Raw genomic sequence first — 6,000 nt, forward strand, 5'->3', positions numbered from 1 at the left:
GAGAAACTCCCCAAATACAGGTGTACCAAGCTTGTAGGGTTATACCCAAGAAGATTCAAGGCTGTAATCGCTGTCAAAGGTGCTTCAACAACTACTGAGTAAAGGCTCTGAATACTTACAGTACCAGTCAAAAGTTTGGACACACCTACTCATTCAAGGGTTTTTCTTTCTTTTTACTATTTTCTACATTGTAGAATAATAGTGAAGACATCAAAACTATGAAATAACACATATGGAATAATTTAGTAACCAAAAAAGTGTTAAACAAAATCAAAATCTATTTTATATTTGAGATTCTTCAAAGTAGCCACCCAAAACTCTACAAAGATGACCATTTGCATTTCAGGTCAAATAACAACCCAATGTTTAACTCCCATAAAAAAAAGTTGCTAGCAACAGCACGCTAGCTATATAACCATGAATGTTGCATGTGTGCTTCGACCTGTCTCCATATTTAATATAGTAAGTTCACAGTTATTTTTTGGTATGTTAACGTGTCATGAACGCGTCTGGCGGGAATAGACAACAACAAAAAAACGATGAAATGTGGCACGTCTAAAACCTAAACGGCAGTGTTTAAAACTGAAACATTAGGTATTTAGATTAGCCAATAAGTGTTCTCGTTTTAAACACAAGCGTTTCAGAATGCAAGATTAAACGTGATAGTCAGTTTCCAACCAGATTTTAAACACTAATATTTCCTTTCCCATCGTCCTGCTTAGAGTGCTTTTAGTCGTTAGAAATGGATGTGACCTCCCTTGTTATTCAGATCGGTGTTAGGAATGTTTGTCACCTTACCTACATCTCAGCCCAACTGGACATTTGATTAAAGAAACCTTTTCAACAGCGTGTTGTTGTTGTTGTTTTTCCACCCTGTTGAGTTCATTTCCGTTTTCTCTCTCAGAGTGAAAAAGCAATCGGGGGTCTCATTATCATATTTCCCAGCATGCTTTGTTGCAGGTAGATTTTTTTTTTAATAGTTGGTTTAAATGTGTTTCCTCATGCACATTGATTAATGAAATGTGTCTTACACTATACAAAGATAAATAACTAAATATTTTCTAAACTAATCCAATTTGTAAGGGGTTGGACTTATTGTACCTGTTACTGAGATGGTTGCTTCAGTTTATATGGTTTAGGTAGTCTTGTGATTATACCCTTCACCATAGCAGTTATTCTGAGTGCAGGTTTTGGGTGATAAAATATAAAAAACAAAATGGATATTCTCCCTCTGGCTTGGATCCCTAGAGATGGGCAAATGAAGCATTGAGGCTTTCCAGCCAATTGTTTTTTGAAAATTAGGTTCATTATTTGAGACTGTGTACACAATTGTTGCAGCTGCTGGTCAAAAAAGAATTTATAACAGACAAATTATTATAGATTATAGTCCCACACGCCGTAGCGCGTTTTTGTCTTTTACCGACACTAATACCAAAACCAATCAGGTGTTTTTTCAACAAAAAACTAAAGTTTTGGAAGTCATTGATCATTGCTAAAGTTATACAGACACACTGCTTTAAAGTAAACTGCTTAGCGATTACGACGCACCATATTGGAGCTGTCATTTGTGACCGAGACTTGTAAACGTTGTACTTTAAATAAAAAAAACGAAATGTACATTTCTTGATTGCTAGACATAGAAATAATATTATTTAAATAATATCATAATATCATTTAAAATGAGGTGTAGTGGTGGCTGTAACTTTTCCTCTACTCTGTTGTCCGTTACATACGTCTCGTTATGGAGAAGAAACTAACATCCGTTTGGCCGGAGTAAGGAGTCTGGGAAGTCAGGCAAGCACAGTCGTTTGCAAAAAGCTGTGTCCATCATAACATTCAGTATTCAATTAATTAAATCATTATTGCACCATGAGAACAATTATCAGTTTTAAACATGTTTTTCTTCTTCTCTATGCTCAATATCTATTTCCCTTTGCACATTTGACAGACAGTTGGTGATCGGAGCACGTCTCTGGAGCCGCTGAAGAGTGTTATTAGTCCTGCTGCAAGACTCACTGCGGCCAGCACAAGCAGGTCAAACAAATGACTAAAAAGGAACGAGTCACGACTCTCGAGTCGGTAAAAAGAGTCATTTAAAAAAATAAAAAGTAGTTCACAAACTGCACATTAGAAGTGTACTGTGACTTGCAGATCTGATGTGGTCCATGAGACATGATTTTCAGCCCACAATGTCAAATATAACTATAATATATAGATATAGCCATAACTAAAGTAAATTAAACTAAAGTAAAGTAAAAGGTATGAAATGTATAACATGCGGACATAAAGGGATTGTTTTTAATTGAACCACAAGGCTTCAGGAATAAAAGTTACTGAACGCAACAACCATGTCTTTGTCGCTAACAAACAGTCATTGGTGGGTATCGCTCACATTCACTCAAAAGGCATGCAGGGAAATATGCAAATATGGCTTTACACCCTAGAGTGTTTAGTGTTAAAACCTAAAGGCATTGTGCTGAACAACCTGTTCATGTGTTTAAAAAGTGTTACAGCGAATAAACACTTTCTGGCGTTTACAATCTAAACACTGCGATGTAAAATTCTAAATTAATTTGATGCATTTACAAAGTGTTACCAAAAAAAGCGTGTTTAGTTATGTGTTTATAGACACTTGATTTAACAGTGTAAGTGCCCTAGAATGGAGCTGTAGGCTAACTGTTTTTAAACATTCAACAAGTTCATTATGTTGATTAGAGTTGGTGTGCTGCAAGAGGTCATGGAGTAGATTGCAATATCTGATGTAGATGTTGGTACACGACCAGATTGGTCACATCTAAATCTATAGCCGTATCACTACAATAACCAACCGAGTCATGCGTAAAGCGTACGTTTAGAAAGCAACAGACAGAGAAAACACCTCTCTCGCGCTAAAAACCATAGAATATTAAAATAGCTAAAATAACCCGATAAACCGTCAGATTTTGGTATCAACTTCAAGATCTAAGATCTCTTTCCTCTCACCTTATGCAACCTCTTTTTGGAGATCCCTCTCTTTCACTGAGAGCCAGGTTTTCAAGGAAATCCCGGGAGCACAAACGGCTTCTCTCCAAGTCTCTCTATTTTCGCTCAGACGAGTCTCCGGAGACAGGAATAACCCGGAGGCACGGGAAACCTCCACGCGTATCCTTAATCATCTGTTTATTTTTTATGCAGCCGAGACGTCCACGCGGTTCATATATTGAGTCAGTCGACCATGCAGGCGTTCCTCAGGTCTCGGGATCTTTCTTGATAACCTCTTAAAACCACCTATCTCTGCTCTTTCTGCTCTCTGCGGGGCTTAGGGACAGAGCCACAGAGCTCGAGACAGATGGTATATTCGGAATGGGTAATTACGGGCTTCCCGCTGTCTCTACCACTTGTCACTCCCCAATAAGAGTCTAGAATGGAGATAAGCAATCTTTTTTTCCAAACGTGAGCTAATAGGAACGGCGATAACTATTCTAGTTCAACACTTGTCTCTCCCATTCAGCTGGGTTCTAGAGATAACATTTTGCCAAATTGGAGAGATGCAATCAGCCGAGACATATGGATTTAGGATAGTATATGCCCTCTTTATGTGAACAATAATATGCACGGAGTAGCCTTGTCGAGGCTGAATTAAGGGGATGAGGGTGTGGATATCCGCGCATTCGCATTCTTGTCATATTCTGTCAATCTATACAAATGTGGAAAGGTCTATTTCACATGTGGTTTCCACTGAAGGTTCATGGGAATAGTAATATCTATATTTCAGAATAAAACCTCATAGTAATTTCTTACTATCATCTGACAACAATTTTTGGAGTTTGTGTGAACCAAATGTAGTGTTTTTTTATTTATTTATGTGTAGTTATATTTAACTAACACTTGCTAATCTGTCATTTATACCAAAGTTCGATAATATGACAGATAAAGCAACACATGCATAAACAACTCTTCATCGACATGTCAAGAGTAATAACGAATGACGTTGGTCAATGGACATTCTCTACTAATCATTTCACTCCATGTGTGAGACGCAGGAAGTGAAAACGCCTGTTATGCATTGATCCTTTATATTATTGAAGCCAATAAAGAAGACAAGTACTTACCTTTCCTCTTTCCAAGTTCACCAGTCATTGAAATACATTTAAACGGGGACTCCTTCAAATCGACCGTGCACAACGTGGTGACTTTTAAACGCTTTTGCGGGGCAGAGTAGAAGGATGCGGCGGAGCGGTAGTGGCTGCTGTACGTGGCTCCCGCGGTGAGGAGTCATTGATGTCATACTTGCCCCTGCAGGGTGCCGAACAGTGGGGCAAACAAGTGTCGTGACGGGTCGGTTTGAGCAAGACGCTTAATGTTGGTGTATTGCCATGTCCGGGACCGGGAGATAGCACCGTAACCACACCCAATCGGAAGGTCAGCATCATAAACCAGTTGTGTCCATAGATTACTAATACACTGTTGTAACACTAAACTCATGTAGTGGATATAGTCTAATTGACGTCATTATGGTTATCAATTTTGATCCAAGTCAAATGCTCCGTATTGTGAAATCGGGTTTTGGGGATAATGAAATCAGATGTTATGGGCGTGAGATAAATAATTATTTGAGTGTAAGGGACAGAGGATGGGCGCTAGGTAGGCCTACTCGATTTAAAGATGCCTTAAATGTGTTGAAATGAGATTGGTTAAAGTCATAGTTGGCTGCAAGGAATTGGGTTTATTAATAACAAGTGTTTTCATTATTTGAACATTTTACTGAAGATACGACACCAGGGTCAAGGATCAGGATAGCGAGTCGTATGGAGATAACATGGGAGGGAAATGCATGTTCTGTTAACCCCAACCCCCGAATGTTTGTTCCTATTTTCTAAACGTTATGCTGCATGTGTTATGCAACAACAAAAAAACGCTGTCACTGATAATTCACGTCTACTCAAAACAACACATATTTAATTGAACTTTACACTGTTCACTGTATAATAGAATATAGTGTGTAGAATGTCTGATTTGCGTCATGAACCTGATCTGCATGTCCTTGTGCCAGTACGGGGAAACCACTGCATGAACCTGATCTGCATGTCCTTGTGGCAGTAAGGGCAAACCACTGCATGAAACTGATCTGCATGAAACTAATCTGCACGTCAAATCAGATCAAATTTTATTGGTCACATGCACATGGTTTGTAGATGTTATTGCCAGTGTAGCCAAATCTAGATCTGACAGTGCAGCATTATCTAACAGGTAATATCGACCACATTCCACAACAAAACCTAATATCTAACAAATACCACAACAAAAACCTAAAACACACAATCTAGTAAAGAATTGGGATGAGAATATAGAAGTATAAAATATATGGATGAGCAGTGACAGAGCGACTAAGATGCAATAGATAGTAAAGAATAGACAGTGAAGGATACAGTATACAGTATATACATATGAGATGAGTAATGAGAGATATGTAAACATTATTAAAGTGACTAGTGATCCATTTATTAAAGTGGCCAATGATATCAAGTCTGTAGGTAGGCAGCAGTCTCTCTGTGCTAGCGGTGGCTGTTTAACAATCTGATGGCCTTGAGATAGAAGCTATTTTTCAATCTCTCTATACCAGCTTTGATGCACCTGTATTGACCTCGCCTTCTGGATGGAAGCTGGGTGAACAGGTAGTGGCTCGGGTGGCTGTTGTCCTTGATTATATTTTTTTATATATCCTTGAATATATTTTATGCCTTCCTGTGACATCGCGTGTTGTAGGTGTCCTGGAGGGTAGGTAGTTTGCCCCCGGTGATGCGTTGTGCAGTCCTCACTACCCTCTGGAGAGCCCTGTGGTTGTGGGCCGTGCAGTTGCCGTACCAGGCGGTGATACAGCCCAACAGGATGCTCTCAATTGTGCACCTGTAAATGTTAGTGAGGGTTTTTGGTGACAAGACACATTTTTTCAGCTTCCTGAGGTTGAAGAGGCGATATTGATATTAAAACTTCCACCTTCTCCACTGCTGTCCTGTCGGT

The 6,000-nt window shown here is 39.0% G+C and overlaps 1 protein-coding gene across 2 annotated transcripts in view; it reads right to left on the minus strand.

The window, feature by feature from the left end:
• The window catches only part of LOC110509127 (netrin-G1-like), a 229,853-nt gene extending 225,408 nt beyond the window's left edge, over window positions 1-4,445 (minus strand). The window contains exon 1 of one of the 2 annotated variants that reach the window (XM_036966775.1): window positions 4,092-4,445. The gene's annotated coding sequence lies outside the window, so the exon portion shown is untranslated. Of the gene's footprint in view, window positions 1-2,982; window positions 3,282-4,091 lie in introns of those variants that run through there. The other variant, XM_036966776.1, reaches the window with a different exon arrangement.
• Window positions 4,446-6,000: the final 1,555 nt, after the last annotated feature.

Source organism: Oncorhynchus mykiss, chromosome 28, assembly GCF_013265735.2.
Source record: "Oncorhynchus mykiss isolate Arlee chromosome 28, USDA_OmykA_1.1, whole genome shotgun sequence".
NCBI classification, from domain to species: domain Eukaryota; kingdom Metazoa; phylum Chordata; class Actinopteri; order Salmoniformes; family Salmonidae; genus Oncorhynchus; species Oncorhynchus mykiss.